The sequence below is a fragment of the Cetorhinus maximus genome, chromosome 15 (assembly GCF_964194155.1).
Source record: "Cetorhinus maximus chromosome 15, sCetMax3.hap1.1, whole genome shotgun sequence".
NCBI lineage: Eukaryota > Metazoa > Chordata > Chondrichthyes > Lamniformes > Cetorhinidae > Cetorhinus > Cetorhinus maximus.
The window spans coordinates 46,672,446-46,692,034 of record NC_135893.1 but is presented as its reverse complement, the minus strand read 5'-3'; positions in this window follow the sequence as shown (position 1 = coordinate 46,692,034).

Sequence of the window (19,589 nt, the reverse complement as noted above, 5' to 3'; positions counted from 1 at the left end):
TGAGAGAGAGTTGATGAGTCAGTGTGGGAGAGTGAGTGAGTGTGGGAGAGAGAGTGAGTGAGTGTGGGAGAGAGAGTGAGTGAGTGTGGGAGAGAGAGTGAGTGAGAGTGGGAGAGAGAGTGAGTGAGTGTGGGAGAGAGAGAGAGTGAGTGAGTGAGTGTGAGCGAGAGAGTGAGTGAGTGTGGGAGAGTGAGTGAGTGCGAGAGAGACATTGAGTGAGTTAGTGTGGGAGAGAGAGTGAGTGAGTGAGTGTGGTAGAGAGAGTGAGTCAGTGAGTGAGGGAGAGAGAATGAGTGAGTGAGGGAGAGAGAGTGAGTGAGTGTGGGAGAGTGAGTCCGTTTGGGAGAGAGAGAGAGTGAGTGAGTGTGGGAGAGAGAGTGAGTGAGTGAGTGTTGGAGAGAGAGTGAGTGAGTCAGTGTGGGAGATAGAGTGAGTGAGACAGTGTGGGAAAGAGAGTGAGTGAGTGTGGGAGAGAGAGTGAGTGAGTGAGTGCTGGAGAGAGAGTGAGTGAGTCAGTGTGGGAAAGAGAGTGAGTGAGTGTGGGAAAGAGAGTGAGTGAGTGTGGGAGAGAGAGTGAGTGAATGATTGTGGGAAGAGTGTGAGTGAGTGTGGGTTAGAGAGTGACTGAGTCAGTGTGGGAGAGAGTGAGTGAGTCAGTGTGGGAGAGAGAGTGAGTGAGACAGTGCGGGAGAGAGAGTGAGTGAGTGAGTGTGGGAGAGAGAGTGAGTGACTGGGAGAGAGAGTGAGTGAGTCACTGTGGGAGAGAGAGTGAGTTAGTCAGTGTGGGACAGGATGAGAATGAGTGAGTGAGTGTGGGAGAGAGAGTGAGTGTATCAGTGTGGGAGAGAGAGTGAGTGAGTCAGTGTGGGAGGGAGAGTGAGTGAGTTTGCGAGAGTGAGTGAGTCAGTGTGAGAGAGAGAGTGAGTGACTGAGTTTGCAAGAGAGAGTGAGTGAGTCAGTTTGGGAGAGAGAGTTAGTGAGTCAGTTTGGGAGAGGGTATAAGTGATTGATTGTGGTAGAGAGAGTGAGTGAGTTTGTGATAGTGATTGAGTGAGTTTGGGAGAGAGAGTGAGTGAGTGACTGTGGGAGAGAGAGTGAGTGAGTGAGTGTGGGAGAGAGAGTGAGTGAGTGTGGGAGAGAGAGTGGTTGAGTCAGTGTAGGAGAGTGAGTGAGTGAGTGTGAGAGAGAGAGTGAGTGAATGAGTGTGGGAGAGAGAGTGAGTGAGTGTGGGAGAGAGTGAGTGAGTGAGTGTGGGAGAGTGAGTGAGTGATTGTGGTAGAGAGAGTGAGTAAGTGTGGGAGAGAGAGTGAGTGATTGAGTGTGGGTGAGAGAGTGAGTGAGTGAGTGTTGGAGAGAGAGTGAGTGAGTGTGGGACAGAGAGTGAGTGAGTGTGAGAGAGAGAGTGAGTGAGTCAGTGTGGGAGAGAGAGTGAGTGAGTGTGGGAGAGAGAGTGAGTGAGTGTGGGAGAAAGAGAGTGAGTGAGTGTGGGAGAGAGAGAGTGAGTCAGTGTGGGAGATAGAGTGAGTGAGTCAGTGTGGGAGAGAGAGTGAGTGAGTCAGTGTGGGAGAGAGAGTGAGTGAGTCAGTGTGGGAAAGAGAGTGAATGAGTCAGTTTGGGAGAGAGAGTGAGTGAGTCAGTTTGGGAGAGGGTATAAGTGATTGATTGTGGTAGAGAGAGTGAGTGAGTGTATGATAGTGAGTGAGTGAGTTTGGGAGAGAGAATGAGTGAGTGACTGTGGGAGAGAGAGTGAGTGAGTCAGTGTGGGAGAGAGAGTGAGTGAGTGTGGGAGAGAGAGTGAGTGAGTGTGGGAGAGAAAGCGAGTGAATGAGTGTGGGAGAGAGAGTGAGTGAGTGTGGGAGAGAGAGTGAGTGAGTAAGTGTGGGAGAGAGAGTGAGTGAGTGATTGTGGGAGAGAGAGTGAGTGAGTGAGTGTGGGATAGAGAGTGAGTGAGTGTGGGGTAGAGCGTGAGTCAGTGTTGGTGAGAGAGTGAGTGAGTGTGGTAGAGAGAGTGAGTGAGTCAGTGTGGGAGAGAGTGAGTGAGTGTGAGAGAGTGAGTGAGTGAGTGTGGGAGAGAGAGTGAGTGAGTGTGGGAGAGAGAGATTGAGTGAGTGTGGGCGAGAGAGTGAATGAGTCAGTGTGGGCGAGAGAGTGAGTGAGTCAGTGTGGGAGAGAGAGTGAGTGAGTCAGTGTGGGAGTGTGAGTGAGTGAGTGTGGGAGAGTGAGTGAGTAAGTGTGGGAGAGAGAGTGAGTGAGTCAGTGTGGGAGAGAGAGTGAGTGAGTCAGTGTGGGAGAGAGGGTGAGTTAGTGAGTGTGGGCGAGAGTTTGTGTGAGTCAGTGTAAGAGATGGAGTGAGTGAGTGAGTGTGTGAGAGTGAGTGAGTGTGGGAGAGAGAGTGAGTGAGTGTGGGAGAGAGAGTGAGTGAGTGTGGTAGAGAGAGTGAGTCTGTGAGTGGGGGAGAGAGAGTGAGTGAGTGTGGGAGAGAGAGTGAGTAAGTGTGGGAGAGAGAGTGAGTCAGTGTGGGAGAGATATTGAGTGAGTCAGTGTGGGAGAGCGAGTGAGTGAGTCAGTGTGGGAGAGCGATTGAGTGAGTCAGTGTGGGAGATAGAGTGAGTGAGTCAGTGTGGGAGATAGTGTGAGTGAGTCAGTGTGGGATAGAGAGTGAGTGAGTGTGGGAAAAAGAGTGAGTGAGTGTGGGAGAGAGAGTGAGTGAGTGAGTGTGGGAGAGAGAGTGAGTGAGTGAGAGTTGGAGAGAGAGTGAGTGAGTGAGTGTGGGAGAGAGAGAGAGTGAGTGAGTGAGTGTGAGAGAAAGTGAGTGAGTCAGTGTGGGAGAGAGAGTGAGCGAGTGTGGGAGAGAGAGAGTGAGTGAGTGTGGGAGAGAGAGTGAGTGAGTGAGGGAGAGTGAGTGAGTGTGGGAGAGAGAGTGAGTGAGCCAGTGCGTGAGAGAGTTGATGAGTCAGTGTGGGAGAATGAGTGAGTGTGGGAGAGTGAGTGAGTGTGGGAGAGAGAGTGAGTGAGTGTGGGAGAGAGAGTGAGTGAGTGTGGGAGAGAGAGTGAGTGAGTGTGGGAGAGAGAGAGAGAGTGAGTGAGTGAGTGTGAGCGAGAGAGTTAGTGAGTGTGGGAGAGTCAGTGAGTGTGAGAGAGACATTGAGTGAGTTAGTGTGGGAGAGAGAGTGAGTGAGTGAGTGTGGTAGAGAGAGTGAGTCAGTGAGTGAGGGAGAGAGAATGAGTGAGTGAGGGAGAGAGAGTGAGTGAGTGTGGGAGAGAGAGTGAGTCCGTGTGGGAGAGAGAGAGAGTGAGTGAGTGTGGGAGAGAGAGTGAGTGAGTGAGTGTGGGAGAGAGAGTGAGTGAGTCAGTGTGGGAGATAGAGTGAGTGAGTCAGTGTGGGAAAGAGAGTGAGTGAGTGTGGAAGAGAGAGTGAGTGAATGAGTGTGGGAAGAGTGTGAGTGAGTGTGGGTTAGAGAGTGACTGAGTCAGTGTGGGAGAGAGTGAGTGAGTCAGTGTGGGAGAGAGAGTGAGTGAGACAGTGCGGGAGAGAGAGTGAGTGAGACAGTGCGGGAGAGAGAGTGAGTGAGACAGTGCGGGAGAGAGAGTGAGTTAGTCAGTGCGGGAGAGAGAGTGAGTGTGTGAGTGTGGGAGAGATAGTGAGTGAGTGAGTGTGGGAGAGAGAGTGATTGAGTATAGGAGAGAGAGTGAGTGAGTGTGGGAGAGGGAGTGAGTGAGTGTAGGAGAGAGAGTGAGTGAGTGAGTGTGGGAGAGAGAGAGTGGGTTTGGGAGAGTGAGTCAGTGAGTTTGGGAGATTGAGTGAGTCAGTGTGGGAGAGAGAGTGACTGAGTCAGTGTTAGAGAGAGAGTGAGTGAGTCAGTGTAGGAGAGAGAGTGAGTGTGTCAGTGTGGGACAGGATGTGAGTGATTAAGTCAGTGTGGGAGAGAGAGTGAGTGAGTCAGTGTGGGAGGAGATGAGAGTGAGTGAGTCAGTGTGGGAGAGAGAGTTAGTGTATCAGTGTGGGAGAGAGCGTGAGTGAGTCAGTGTGGGAGAGAGATGGAGTGAGTCAGTGTGGGAGAGAGAGTGAGTGAGTCAGTGTGGGAGAGGATAAGAGTGAGTGAGTCAGTGTGGGAGAGTGTATAAGTGAGTGTGTGTGGGATAGAGAGTAAGTGAGTTTTTGAAAGTGAGTGAGTTTGGAGAGTGAGTGAGTCATTGTGGGAGAGAGAGTGAGTGAGTTTGGGAGAGTGAGTGAGTCAGTGTGGGGGCGAGAGTGAGTGAGTCAGTGTGGGGGAGAGAGTGAGAGAGTGAGTTTGCAAGAGAGAGTGAGTGAGTCAGTTTGGGAGAGAGAGTGAGTGAGTTAGTTTGGGAGAGGGTATTAGTGATTGATTGTGGGAGAGAGAGAGAGTGAGTTTGGGAGAGTGAGTGAGTGAGTTTGGGAGAGAGACTGAGTGAGTGACTGTGGGAGAGAGAGTGAGTGAATCAGTGTGGGAGAGAGAGTGAGTGAGTGTGGGAGAGAGAGTGAGTGAGTGTGGGAGAGAGAGTGAGTGAGTGAGTGAGTGTGGGAGAGTGAGTGAGTGAGTGTGGGAGAGTGAGTGAGTGTGGGAGAGAGAATGAGTGAGTGAGTGTGTGAGAGAGAGTGAGTGAGTGAGTATGGGTGAGTGAGTGAGTGTGGGAGAGAAAGTGACTGAGTGTGGGAGAGAGAATGAGTGAGTGAGTGCGAGAGAGAGAGTGAGTGAGTGTGGGAGAGAGAGTGAGTGAGTGAGTGTGGGAGAGAGAGTGAGTGAGTGAGTGTGGGAGAGAGAATGAGTGAGAGTGTGGGAGAGATAGTGAGTGAGTGATTGTGGGAGAGAGAGTGAGTGAGTGTGGGAGAGAGAGTGAGTGATTGTGTGAGAGAGAGTGAGTGAGTGAGTGTGGGAGAGAGAGTTATTGAGTGAGTGTGGGAGAGAGAGTGAGTGAGTGATTGTGGGAGAGAGAGTGAGTGAGTGTGGGAGAGAGAGTGAGTGAGTGTGGGAGAGAGAGTCAGTGAGTCAGTGTGGGAGAGTGAGTGAGTGAGTGTGGGAGAGAGAGTGAATGAGTGAGTGTGTGAGAGTGAGTGAGTGAGTGTGGGAGAGAGAGTTTGTGAGTGAGTGTGGGAGAGAGAGTAAGTGAGCGATTGTGGGATATAGAGTGAGTGAGTGTGGGAGAGAGAGTGAGTGAGTCAGTGTGGGAGAGAGAGTGGCTGACTGAGTGTGGGAGAGAGAGTGAGTAAGTGTGGGAGAGAAAGTGAGTCAGTGTGGGAGAGAGAGTGAGTGAGTCAGTGTGGGAGAGAAAGTGAGTCAGTGTTGGAGAGAGAGTGAGTGAGTCAGTGTGGGAGAGAGAGTGAGCGAGTCAGTGTGGGAAAGAGAGTGAGTGAGTGAGTGTGGGAGAGAGAGTGAGTGAATGTGGGAGAGAGAGTGAGTGAGTGAGAGAGAGAGAGTGATTCAGTGTGGGAGAGAGAGTGATTCAGTGTGGGAGAGAGAGTGAGTCAGTGTGGGAGAGAGAGTGAGTGAGTCAGTGTGGGAGAGAGAGTGAGTGAGAGTGTGGGAGAGATAGTGAGTGAGTGATTGTGGGAGAGAGAGTGAGTGAGTGTGGGAGAGAGAGTGAGTGATTGTTTGAGAGAGAGTGAGTGAGTGAGTGTGGGAGAGAGAGTTATTGAGTGAGTGTGGGAGAGAGAGTGAGTGAGTGATTGTGGGAGAGAGAGTGAGTGAGTGTGGGAGAGAGAGTGAGTGATTGTGGGAGAGAGAGTGAGTGAGTGAGTGTGGGAGAGTGAGTGAGTGAGTGTGGGAGAGAGAGTCAGTGAGTCAGTGTGGGAGAGATAGTGAGTGAGTGAGTGTGGGAGAGAGAGTGAATGAGTGAGTGTGTGAGAGTGAGTGAGTGAGTGTGGGAGAGAGAGTTAGTGTGTGAGTGTGGGAGAGAGAGTAAGTGAGCGATTGTGGGATATAGAGTGAGTGAGTGTGGGAGAGAGAGTGAGTGAGTCAGTGTGGGAGAGAGAGTGGCTGACTGAGTGTGGGAGAGAGAGTGAGTAAGTGTGGGAGAGAAAGTGAGTCAGTGTGGGAGAGAGAGTGAGTGAGTCAGTGTGGGAGAGAAAGTGAGTCAGTGTTGGAGAGAGAGTGAGTGAGTCAGTGTGGGAGAGAGAGTGAGCGAGTCAGTGTGGGAAAGAGAGTGAGTGAGTGAGTGTGGGAGAGAGAGTGAGTGAATGTGGGAGAGAGAGTGAGTGAATGTGGGAGAGAGAGTGAGTGAGTGAGAGAGAGAGAGTGATTCAGTGTGGGAGAGAGAGTGATTCAGTGTGGGAGAGAGAGTGAGTCAGTGTGGGAGAGAGAGTGAGTGAGTCAGTGTGGGAGAGAGAGTGAGTGAGTGAGTCTGGGAGAGAAAGTGAGTGAGTGTGGGAAAGAGAGTGAGTGAGTCAGTGTGGGAAAGAGATTGAGTGAGTCAGTGTGGGAGAGAGAGTGAGTGAGTCAGTGTGGGAGAGACAGTCAGTTAGTCCGTGTGGGAGAGAAAGTGAGTGAGTCAGTGTGGGATAGAGTGAGTGAATATGGGCGATACAGGGAGTGAGTTAGTCAATGTGGGAGAGAGTGAGTGACTGTGGGGGAGACAGGAGTGATTGAGTGTGGGAGAGACAGGGAGTGAGTGAGTAAGAGTGGGAGAGTGAGTGTGGGAGAGACAGGGAGTGAGTGAGTGTGGGAGAGAGAGTGAATGAGTGTGGGAGAGAGAGTGAATGAGTGTGGTAGAGAGTGATTGAGTGAGTGTGGGAGAGAGAGTGAGTGAGTGAGTGTGGGAGAGAGAGTGAGTCATTGTGGGAGAGAGAGTGAGTGAGTCAGTGTGGGAGAGAGAGTGAGTGGGTCAGTGTGGGAGAGAGAGTGAGTGAGTGTGGGAGAGAGAGTGAGTGAGTCAGTGTGGGAGAGAGTGTGAGTGAGTGAGTCAGTGTGGGAGAGAGAGTGAGTGAGTGAGTGTGGGAAAGAGAGTGGGTGAGTGAGTGTGGGAGAGAGGGTGAGTGAGTGAGTGTGTGAGTGAGTGACTGTGGGAGAGTGAGTGAGTGATTGTGGGAGAGAGAGTGAGTGAGTGAGTGTGGGAGAGAGATTGAGTGAGTCAGTTTGGGAGAGAGTGTGAGTGAGTCAGTGTGGGAGAGAGAGTGAGTGAGTGTGGGAGAGAGAGTGAGTGAGTGATTGTGGGAGAGAGAGTGAGTGAGTGAGTGTGGGAGAGAGATTGAGTGAGTCAGTGTGGGAGAGAGTGTGAGTGAGTCAGTGTGGGAGAGAGAGTGAGTGAGTGTGGGAGAGAGCGTGAGTGAGTCAGTGTGGGAGAGAGATGGAGTGAGTCAGTGTGGGAGAGAGAGTGAGTGAGTCAGTGTGGGAGAGGATAAGAGTGAGTGAGTCAGTGTGGGAGAGTGTATAAGTGAGTGAGTGTGGGATAGAGAGTAAGTGAGTTTTTGAAAGTGAGTGAGTTTGGAGAGTGAGTGAGTCATTGTGGGAGAGAGAGTGAGTGAGTTTGGGAGAGTGAGTGAGTCAGTGTGGGGGCGAGAGTGAGTGAGTCAGTGTGGGGGAGAGAGTGAGAGAGTGAGTTTGCAAGAGAGAGTGAGTGAGTCAGTTTGGGAGAGAGAGTGAGTGAGTTAGTTTGGGAGAGGGTATTAGTGATTGATTGTGGGAGAGAGAGAGAGTGAGTTTGGGAGAGTGAGTGAGTGAGTTTGGGAGAGAGACTGAGTGAGTGACTGTGGGAGAGAGAGTGAGTGAATCAGTGTGGGAGAGAGAGTGAGTGAGTGTGGGAGAGAGAGTGAGTGAGTGTGGGAGAGAGAGTGAGTGAGTGAGTGAGTGTGGGAGAGTGAGTGAGTGAGTGTGGGAGAGTGAGTGAGTGTGGGAGAGAGAATGAGTGAGTGAGTGTGTGAGAGAGAGTGAGTGAGTGAGTATGGGTGAGTGAGTGAGTGTGGGAGAGAAAGTGACTGAGTGTGGGAGAGAGAATGAGTGAGTGAGTGCGAGAGAGAGAGTGAGTGAGTGTGGGAGAGAGAGTGAGTGAGTGAGTGTGGGAGAGAGAGTGAGTGAGTGAGTGTGGGAGAGAGAATGAGTGAGAGTGTGGGAGAGATAGTGAGTGAGTGATTGTGGGAGAGAGAGTGAGTGAGTGTGGGAGAGAGAGTGAGTGATTGTGTGAGAGAGAGTGAGTGAGTGAGTGTGGGAGAGAGAGTTATTGAGTGAGTGTGGGAGAGAGAGTGAGTGAGTGATTGTGGGAGAGAGAGTGAGTGAGTGTGGGAGAGAGAGTGAGTGAGTGTGGGAGAGAGAGTGAGTGAGTGAGTGTGGGAGAGTGAGTGAGTGAGTGTGGGAGAGAGAGTGAATGAGTGAGTGTGTGAGAGTGAGTGAGTGAGTGTGGGAGAGAGAGTTTGTGAGTGAGTGTGGGAGAGAGAGAGAGTGAGTCAGTGTGGGAGAGAGAGTGGCTGACTGAGTGTGGGAGAGAGAGTGAGTAAGTGTGGGAGAGAAAGTGAGTCAGTGTGGGAGAGAGAGTGAGTGAGTCAGTGTGGGAGAGAAAGTGAGTCAGTGTTGGAGAGAGAGTGAGTGAGTCAGTGTGGGAGAGAGAGTGAGCGAGTCAGTGTGGGAAAGAGAGTGAGTGAGTGAGTGTGGGAGAGAGAGTGAGTGAATGTGGGAGAGAGAGTGAGTGAGTGAGAGAGAGAGAGTGATTCAGTGTGGGAGAGAGAGTGATTCAGTGTGGGAGAGAGAGTGAGTCAGTGTGGGAGAGAGAGTGAGTGAGTCAGTGTGGGAGAGAGAGTGAGTGAGAGTGTGGGAGAGATAGTGAGTGAGTGATTGTGGGAGAGAGAGTGAGTGAGTGTGGGAGAGAGAGTGAGTGATTGTTTGAGAGAGAGTGAGTGAGTGAGTGTGGGAGAGAGAGTTATTGAGTGAGTGTGGGAGAGAGAGTGAGTGAGTGATTGTGGGAGAGAGAGTGAGTGAGTGTGGGAGAGAGAGTGAGTGGTTGTGGGAGAGAGAGTGAGTGAGTGAGTGTGGGAGAGTGAGTGAGTGAGTGTGGGAGAGAGAGTCAGTGAGTCAGTGTGGGAGAGATAGTGAGTGAGTGAGTGTGGGAGAGAGAGTGAATGAGTGAGTGTGTGAGAGTGAGTGAGTGAGTGTGGGAGAGAGAGTTAGTGTGTGAGTGTGGGAGAGAGAGTAAGTGAGCGATTGTGGGATATAGAGTGAGTGAGTGTGGGAGAGAGAGTGAGTGAGTCAGTGTGGGAGAGAGAGTGGCTGACTGAGTGTGGGAGAGAGAGTGAGTAAGTGTGGGAGAGAAAGTGAGTCAGTGTGGGAGAGAGAGTGAGTGAGTCAGTGTGGGAGAGAAAGTGAGTCAGTGTTGGAGAGAGAGTGAGTGAGTCAGTGTGGGAGAGAGAGTGAGCGAGTCAGTGTGGGAAAGAGAGTGAGTGAGTGAGTGTGGGAGAGAGAGTGAGTGAATGTGGGAGAGAGAGTGAGTGAATGTGGGAGAGAGAGTGAGTGAGTGAGAGAGAGAGAGTGATTCAGTGTGGGAGAGAGAGTGATTCAGTGTGGGAGAGAGAGTGAGTCAGTGTGGGAGAGAGAGTGAGTGAGTCAGTGTGGGAGAGAGAGTGAGTGAGTGAGTCTGGGAGAGAAAGTGAGTGAGTGTGGGAAAGAGAGTGAGTGAGTCAGTGTGGGAAAGAGATTGAGTGAGTCAGTGTGGGAGAGAGAGTGAGTGAGTCAGTGTGGGAGAGACAGTCAGTTAGTCCGTGTGGGAGAGAAAGTGAGTGAGTCAGTGTGGGATAGAGTGAGTGAATATGGGCGATACAGGGAGTGAGTTAGTCAATGTGGGAGAGAGTGAGTGACTGTGGGGGAGACAGGAGTGATTGAGTGTGGGAGAGACAGGGAGTGAGTGAGTAAGAGTGGGAGAGTGAGTGTGGGAGAGACAGGGAGTGAGTGAGTGTGGGAGAGAGAGTGAATGAGTGTGGGAGAGAGAGTGAATGAGTGTGGTAGAGAGTGATTGAGTGAGTGTGGGAGAGAGAGTGAGTGAGTGAGTGTGGGAGAGAGAGTGAGTCATTGTGGGAGAGAGAGTGAGTGAGTCAGTGTGGGAGAGAGAGTGAGTGGGTCAGTGTGGGAGAGAGAGTGAGTGAGTGTGGGAGAGAGAGTGAGTGAGTCAGTGTGGGAGAGAGTGTGAGTGAGTGAGTCAGTGTGGGAGAGAGAGTGAGTGAGTGAGTGTGGGAAAGAGAGTGGGTGAGTGAGTGTGGGAGAGAGGGTGAGTGAGTGAGTGTGTGAGTGAGTGACTGTGGGAGAGTGAGTGAGTGATTGTGGGAGAGAGAGTGAGTGAGTGAGTGTGGGAGAGAGATTGAGTGAGTCAGTGTGGGAGAGAGTGTGAGTGAGTCAGTGTGGGAGAGAGAGTGAGTGAGTGTGGGAGAGAGAGTGAGTGAGTCAGTGTGGGAGACAGAGTGAGTGGGTCAGTGTGGGAGAGAGAGTGATTGAGTGTGGGAGAGAGAGTGATTGAGTGTGGGAGAGAGAGTGAGTGAGTGAGTCAGTGTGGGAGAGAGTGCGTGAGTGAGTCAGTGTGGGAGAGAGAGTGAGTGAGTGATTCAGTGTGGGAGAGAGAGTGAGTGAGTGAGTGTGGGAGAGAGAGTGGGTTAGTGAGTGTGTGAGAGAGGGTGAATGAGTGAGTGTTGGAGAGAGAGTTAGTGTGTGTGTGCCAGAGAGAGTGAGTAAGTGAGTGTGGGAGAGAGAGTGAGTGAGTCAGTGTGGGAGAGAGAGTGATTGAGTCAGTGTGGGAGAGAGAGTTAGTGAGTCAGTGTGGGAGAGAGAGTGAGTGAGTGTGGGAGAGAGAGTGAGTGAGTGTGGGAGAGAGAGTGAGTGAGTGAGTGTGGGAGAGAGAGTGAGTGAGTGAGTGTGGGAGAGAGTGTGAGTGAGTGAGTGTGGGAGAGAGAGTGAGTGAGTCAGTGTGGGAGAGAGCGTGAGTGTATCAGTGTGGGAGAGAGAGTGAGTGCGTCAGTTTGGGAGAGAGAGTGAGTGAGTCAGTGTGGGAGAGAGTGAGTGACTCAGTGTAGGAGAGGATTAGAGTGAGTGAGTCAGTATGGGAGAGGATGAGAGTGAGTGAGTCAGTGTGGGAGAGTGTATAAATGATTGATTGTGGGAGAGAGAGTGAGTGAGTTTTAGAGAGTGAGTGTGTGAGTTTGGGAGAGTGAATGAGTCAGTGTGGGAGAGAGAGTGAGTGAGTTTGGGAGAGTGAGTGAGTCAGTGTGGGAGAGAGAGAGTGAGTTTGCGAGAGAGAGTGAGTGAGTCAGTTTGGGAGAGGGTATAAGTGATTGATTGTGGGAGAGAGAGTGAGTGAGTGAGTGTGGGAGAGAGAGTGAGTGAATGTGGGAGAGAGAGTGAGTGAATGTGGGAGAGTGATTGAGTTTGGGAGAGTGAGTGAGTGAGTCAGTGTGGGAGAGAGAGTGAGTTAGTGAATTTGGGATAGAGAGTGAGTGAGTCAGTGTGGGAGAGAGAATGAGTGAGTCAGTGTGGGAGAGAGAGTGAGTGAGTCAGTGTGGGAGAGAGAGTGAGTGAGTCAGTTTGGGAGAGGGTGAAAGTGAGTGCGTCAGTGTGGAAGAAGGTGAAAGTGATTGAGGTGGGACTGTGTGTATGTGTCTGTGTGTCGGACTCACTCGCAATCTCTGGATTCCCATTCACCCTCACCCCCATACACCAACACAGTGGGTGAGGGTGAGTGAGGGAGCATCAAGAGATTGGTAGTGAGCCAGACAAATAGACTCGGTACCTCTCACACTCTTATGGTTTTCTTTATTAATTACTCTTTTTTAATTATAAACTTATTGCTTTGACATTGCTTTAGTTTTGCTCAGCAAGTTGTTTCTTTTTTTTACTCATTCACATGACTTTGCTGGTCGGGCCAGCATTAATTGCCCATCTCTAATTGCCCTTGAGAAGGTGGTGGTGAGCTGCCTTCTTGAACCACTACAGTCCATGTGGTGTAGGTACACCCGCAGTGCTGATAGGGAGGGAGTTCCAGGATTTTGACCCAGTGACGGTGAAGGAACGGTGATACATTTCCAAGTCAGGATGGTGAGTGACTTGGAGGGGAACTTCCAGGTGGTGGTGTTCCCATCTATCTTCTGCCCTTGTCCTTCTAGATGGTAGTGGTCGTAGGTTTGGAAGGTGCTGTCTAAGGAGGCTTGGTGAATTCCTGCAGTGCACCCTGTAGATGGTACACACTGCTGCTACTGTGTGTCGGTAGTGAAGGGAGTGATTGTTTGTGGATGTGGTGCCAAGCAAGCAGCTGCTTTGTTCAGGATGGTGTCAAGTTTCTTGAGTGTTATCTTTTCTTAACACCTCAACTTTTTTTTAAATTCATGTTTAATTTTGTGCCAAACCTCGTCTTTCCGAAATTTGCTCATCCATCCCTTGAGTGAGGAAAAAATGGAAATGTGGCCGTACCCCCGCCAAGTGAAAAGGTTGTCAAGTGTGGTATACGCTAATTAATGCCAGTGTGCACCACTTAAAGGGGAGGTGCATTCTAGCTGAAGTAGGTGCTGGGAGTGGTTGAGAAGAGTGTCTGAGCAGGAATAACACTGAATAATGGCCCATTGGGCTGAGAGCACACTCCAAGGTTCTCAAACGCAGCACTGGAGGCATTGGTATAACACAGCGGACTAAGAGACCTTCCAGATAGATACTGTGATGGCAGTGGGATCAGATAGTCATTGTATTCAATGCTAGAAGTCTAGCCCCAAGGACCTGACTGCAGTGCCACAATAAGTTCAATGACCTCACATGAGGTGTCAAGGTCGGTGAATGCATCTCCACATGCCATATCCTTACAAATGAACCACCAGCTTCTCACACTGCTCAACTCACTATGCCCCTTTCACTCACCCACCAACAATCTTTATCAACTACATTTCATAATTTGGTAATCTGAGGTGTATTACACCTTTAAGGGACTGTGAGCAGATTGAGCATGTGACTGTAAGACTCAATAGCTGTGTAGCGCAGGCAGGTTAATGTTAGTCTAGAGTAGGGTCTGGCTGGAGAAGCACACATCACGTTAATGCTCTGTTGTTCGTGTAAATAATTAGTATGTGCTTCATTTCATATTGGTCTCTGCATCTGCCGTATATTGTAATCGACTCGCCTTGACAGTTAAGTGTGCAACCGGTTCATGAGCAAAGTGACCCCATAGTAAAACACATACATATCCAACATTCTTAGCTTCACCTCACACTCAGCACTATTGCAAGCCTCATACCCACATTGCACAGCGTACATACACTGCCGGCTATTCACCCATGACAGCCACATTGACCAATCACACTGCACCACACTCAGTGACACTCTCCTCTCTCTCTCTCTTGCAGGACAAGGTGGCATTTAAGCAAAGGCCAGTGGGGGGAGGGGGTATGGCATGGGAGGAACACACATGCATGGCTGCATGTCCAAACTCCGATGAAGGTGAGGATACTCACCATCATTGAGTGCAGTCATCACTGAAGCCTTGCCCAGGGGTGGGGCTGTAACTGTTGAAGATGATGGTGTGCTCATACCTAATCCACCTCCTCACATCCCACTTCCCCCTCATCCCACAATCTCTTCTGATTTATAAAGTTGCAGACAGCCTGAACATAGACCTCTTGCTTTCACCTGCTTCCCTTATCACAATCCTGCACTTCTGACTTTCTTAATTCAGATGCCCAAGAACTGCCACCTGCCTAGGCAGTGGTGGAAGAGAATGAAGTGGAAGAGGAGCAAGTCAGTGAAACAACGTCACTCACTCACGGACTTGCAGCCACTATCTCAAATACCGACACTGTGTGTAATTTAGAGGGTAGCTTAGAGGCACAATCTGCACATGGTGAGACACTGGGCATGAATGGCCTATAGATAGGGAGGGGACAAGGGTTGCACAGCTTGCTGAAGGGTCAGGTTGCACATGCATTCTGCTGCAGAGGACCCAGATGAGAACTGCAATGAGGCAGGCTATTAAAAAAGGCTAATGGGAATGCACACTGAAATGCTTTGTGCATTAGCAGGCCTGCTAGAAAGCCTGCAGTCAATGTCAAGAAACATGGAGAAGACCAGCACTAACTTTACCCTAGGTTTTGTGCAAAGCTTGGAGCCCATGCTCTCCTGTGTGGAAATAGTGGCCAAGTCAGGAGAACACTTGCGAACCCAACCATAATGCAATGTCTGATGGCCGATGTCTCAGCTTCCATTTCAGCACAAGCAAAAGCTATCTAATGTCTGAGCGCTGCCGTGCAGACTCAGGCTGAGGGCATGCAAGCTCGGCTTGTTGCCGTGCAGGTTCAGACTGCTGCCATCGTGGCTTCAGGCACCAGTCATCAAAGGGACCTAATGGGGCCTCACAGCAGCCCGGCAATCTCTCCTCTAACACATTGCCAAGATCTCTGAGACATCACCCTATAGAAGTAGCAGTGGCTGCAGCAAGCAGCAACCTAGTGTTCTCTCTCAGGATGATAGCATTTGTCCTCCCACCACTGCTGCCACTGCCCTTCCTGTTGCCCCTCAGTGAGCAAGGAAGAATGCTGCTGCCCGTACTGTAAGGGTGCAGTCTGAACCCAGGCCTTCTAGGCTCAGAGCTGCTCAACAACATCCTGCAAGGCCATGTGCAATCGTCCCAAAGTCAGCAGCCTCCCAGCTGCTGGGGTATCAGCCCATATGAGTATCAGGACAGGCAAATGTACATGGAAGACAGGCACTAAGGGAATGATTAAGGGTGATTGATTGATTTTTGTATGGAACATTGGATGGTGTGATAAATAAAGTTGATTTGTAATGTTTGTTTTGTGGTTTTTCTTTCAGCGTTGTGGCCATGAATGGTTAGTAATAGAGGAATGGTAAGGTGTGGGCCTGTTGGTAAACACGGCATTGGGGTTGCATTCACTGGCACTGCAGCCAAAGGAGCCAATCATGGACAGCGCTTCCAGAAAGCTAATAGTTTCCTCCACCCTTCCTCTTTCCCCTCTGCAATGTACCAACTGAAGCTGTGCCCTCATGATGACATTGTTATGTAGGATGCAACAGACAGTGACAAACTATGACACCCACAGCAACGGGTACTGCAGGAATCCCCCAGTGTGGCTCAGGCAATGCAAGTGCAGGAGTCATTTAGTCAGTGAATAGCTCTCATCCAATAGTCACTCTCAACTTATTTCAGACATAAAAGGGAGGACAATGTAGTGAAGGCAATCAGTGCTGGAAGCTTTTAAAAATATTGAAAATTAAATATTGTTCTTTTACCTATTCTTGTAGTCTCTTTTTTTCTCTCCCTTTATCCTATTTGTATTTCCCAATTTTTCATTTTGTGTACATCACAGAAATTTAAATTATATCCTGTGTTATTCCCCCTGGGTCGAACTTTGTGTCCCTCAGTAAGAATTCTTCAATTTGCTTGGTTGCAGAACCTCTCTGTGTCTCACTTAGCTCACAGACTGCACAGATCCCAGGGAAAGGGTGTGGAGAGATCCCGGGGAAAGGGTGTGGAGACAGCCCAAGGGAGAGGGTGTGGAGAGATCCCAGGGAGAGGGTGTGGAGAGATCCTGGGTAAAGGAGGCAGCGCTGGCAGATCCCGGGGAGAGGGGTCCATGCTGGTAGACCCAAGGCAGAGGGGGCCGCACTGGCAGGTCCCGGGGAGAGGGGACCGCGCTGGCAGGTCCCAGGGAGAGGGGGCCGTGCTGGTAGATCCCAGGGAGAGGGGACCGCGCTGGCAGATCCCAGGGAGAGGGGGCCGTGCTGGCAGATCCCAGGGAGAGGGGGCCGTGCTGGCAGATCCCAGGGAGAGGGGGCCGTGCTGGCAGATCCCAGGGAGAGGGGGCCGTGCTGGCAGATCCCAGGGAGAGGGGACCGCGCTGGTAGACCCCGGGGAGAGGGGTCCATGCTGGTTGACCTTGGGGAGAGGGGGCAGCACTGGCAGATCCCAGGGAGAGGGGACCGCGCTGGTAGACCCCGGGGAGAGGGGTCCATGCTGGTTGACCTTGGGGAGAGGGGGCAGCACTGGCAGATCCCAGGGAGAGGGGGCCGTGCTGGCAGATCCCAGGGAGAGGGGGCCGTGCTGGCAGATCCCAGGGAGAGGGGACCGCGCTGGCAGATCCCAGGGAGAGGGGGCCGTGCTGGCAGATCCCAGGGAGAGGGGGCCGTGCTGGTAGACCCCGGGGAGAGGGGTCCATGCTGGTTGACCTTGGGGAGAGGGGGCAGCACTGGCAGATCCCAGGGAGAGGGGGCCGTGCTGGCAGATCCCAGGGAGAGGGGACCGCGCTGGCAGATCCCAGGGAGAGGGGGCCGCGCTGGTTGACCCCGCGAAGAGCAGACCCCGCTGGAACAGATGCCCACTTTTAGGAAGGTACCACTTCAGAATGTTTTGTGAACATCTGTCAGTGAGGTAAACAGTGAGTGCCGTCCCTTCAACAGCTGACCAGGCCAATGAGGTATCTAGGAACATAAGAGATAGGAGCAGGAGGAGGCCATTCAGCCCTTCGAGACCGCTCCACCATTCAATGAGATCATGGCTGACCTTCTACTTCAACATCATGTTCCTGCACGATCCCTGTACTCCTTGATTTTTTTAATATGTAGAAATCTATCAACCTCAGTCTTGAACATACTCAATGACTGAGCCTCCCCACCCCTCTGGGGTAGAGAATTCCAAAGATTCACCACCCTCTGAGTGAAGAAATATCTCCTCACCTCGGTCTTAAATGGCCTACCTCTTATTCTGACACTGTCCCCTGGTTCTCGAACCCCCGCCCTCCAGTCAGGGGAAGCATCTTTCCTGCATCTACCCTATCGAGTCCTATAAGAATTTTGTACAGACAAAATGAGATCACCTCTCATTCTTCTAAACTCCAGAGAATAAAGGCCCAGACTGTTTAACCTTTCCTCACAGGGCAATCCCTCCATCCCAGGAATTAGTTTGGTGAACCTTCCAATCTGCAGGAACCTTGCAGAGATTATACAATTTTGAAAGATAACCACCAGTGCATCCATTACCTCGACAACCACTCCTTTCAACACTCTGGGATATAGACCATCAGGCCTAGGGGATTTATCTATTTTAAGTCTCATTAATTCTTCTAGTACTTTTTTTTACTGAAATTAATATCTTGCAGTTCCTCATTTACACAGGTCCCTGGATTCTCCAGTGTTTCTGGGAGGTTTTTATTATTTTCCTCTGTGTAGACAGACTCAAAGGGGAGGATTTCCCCCTCGTCGTGCAGGCCCAGAATGGTGGCGAGACCGACTGCCGCCCGCGATCAGGCTCCGACTGCAATTTCACGCTGGTTGGCCAATTAATGAGCAGCCAGCATGAAGGACACTCTAAGAGCCTCGGCGCTGCCGGGGTGGGGGCGGGAGGAGTGCGAGCGCTGAAGTGTGCGCATGCGTGGGGGAGGCGCACACTGACAGCTCCCTGACGGCACAGAGCTGACGGATTTTAAATACAAAAATAAACTTTTTACAAATGATATAAACATATCCCCACATGTGACTCAGTCACATGAAGAGGGACATGTAAAAAAGGATGTTAAAAAATTTTCATTGTTTTTTTTAGTAACCTTTGGAAACCTCATCCAGCCCCTGGATGAGGTTTCATCAAAAATGCAAAGGCCTCCTGGCCTATTGGCCCGCTTGCTAACCGAACTGGTGAGTGTGCAGCGAAAAATGCAGCTTAATTATTCACTGAAGGGCCCTAATAGGCCTTTTAATTGTTGGCGGGCAGGTGTAAATCAAGGGGAGTGACCAAGAAGTTTGCAGATGACACAAAAATTGGCTGTGGTAGATAATGAGGAGGATTGCTGTGGACTTCAGGAAGATATCAATAGACTGGTCGAGTGGGCAGGAAAATGGCAAATGAAACTCAACCCAGAGAAGTGTGAGGTGATGCATTTGGGGAGGTCAAACAAGGCAAAGGATTACACAATAAATGGGAGAACACAAAGAGGTGTAGAGGAAATGAGGGACCTTGGAGTGAATGTCCACAGATCCCCAAAGGTAGCAGGACAGGTCGATAAGGTGGTTAAGAAGGCACATGGAATCCTTTCATTTATTAGCCGAAGTATAGAATATAAGGGGAGGGAGGTTATGCTGGAACTGTACAAATCGGGCTTGGCCAGCCGGTGACCCAGGAGCCGGGCTGTGCTTCCCAGAGCCAGTTTTCAAAATGCAGGTCAGGGACAGGTAAGTAGAATGGAGGATTCAGCCAGGAGCTGCTCTCCCAATCACAGGCTGTTCCTCTCCCACGTTTGCTCCTAATAGGAGAGAGAGGTTTTCTTTCTGGAGGACCAAAGTGCCGAGGGCCCAGTGGGGGAGCAGAATTCGAGGGCTTGGGGGGTGTGGTGGTGGTGGGGAGCAGAGTGCCAGGGCCCAGTGGGGGACCAGAGTGCGAGGGCCCAGGGTGGGTACCAAATTGCCTGGGCCCGGGGGAGAGGGGGGGGACACCAGAGTGCCAGGGCCCGGGGTGGGTACCGGAGTGCCAGGGCCCCAGGGGTACCAGAGTGCTGGGGCCCAGGGTCGGGGGTGGGCGAACCAGAGTCCTGGGGCCCGGGAAAGGCTAGAGTGCCAGGGCCCAGAGGGGGAGTAGAGTGCCAGGGCACAGTGTGGGACTTGAGTGCCAGGACCCTGGTGCGGGCAGGCTCCTGGGGATCCCGGGCAGAGAAGTTGGCTGCAAGTCTTGGGAGTGAGACACCACTGAACCCAGGGTCAGAGAAGGTGGTGGGAGGGGTGGTGGTGAAAGTGGCTGGCTGGCGTGTTTGAGAGATTGAGTGTGTGTGTGAATGAGTCAGTGTATGGGAGTAAGTGACTGTGTGTGTGTGTGAGTGAGTGTGTGTGTGTGTGTATGTGTGGGAGTGAGAAGTGAGTGTGGGAGTGGGAGAGTGAGTGTGTCTGTGTGGGAGTGAGTGTGTGTGTGTTTGTGTGTGTGGGAGTGAGAGTGAGTGAGTGAGTGAGTGAGTGAGTGAGTGAGTGTGAGTGTGTGTAGGAGTGAGAGACTGAGTGAATGTGTGTGTGGGTGTGTGTGTATGAGACTGACAGTGAGTGAGTCTGGGTTTTGGGAGTGAGAGAGTGAGTGAGTATGTGTGTGGGAGTGAGAAGAGTGAGTGTGTGTGAGTGTAGGAGTGAGAGTGAATGTGTGTGTGGGAGTGAGAGTGAGTGCATATGTGTGTGTGGGAGTGAGAGTGAGTGAGTGTGCGTGGGAGTGAGAATGAGTGAGTGCGTGTGTGTGGGAGTGAGAGTGAGTGAGTGTGTGTGGGAGTGAGAGTGTGTGTGTCTATATGGGAGTGAGAGTGAGCATGTGTGTGTGGGAATGAGTGTGTGTGGGAGTGAGAGAGTAAGTGAGTTTGTGTGTAGGAGTGAGAGAGTGAGTGAGTGAGTGTGTGTGGGCATGTGTGTGTGAGAATGAGAGAGTGAGTGCATATGTGTGTGCAAGTGAGAGACTATGTGTGGAAGTGAGACTGAGTGAGTGAGTGTGTGTGGGAGTGAGTGAGTGAGTGTGTGTGAGTGAGAGACTGAGTGAGTGTGTGTGTGAGAGTGAGTATGTGTATGGGAGTGAGAGAGTGAGTTAGTGTGTGTGTGTGAGAGAATGAGTGTGGGAGCGAAAGTGAGTGTGTGTGTATGGGAGTGAGAGTAAAT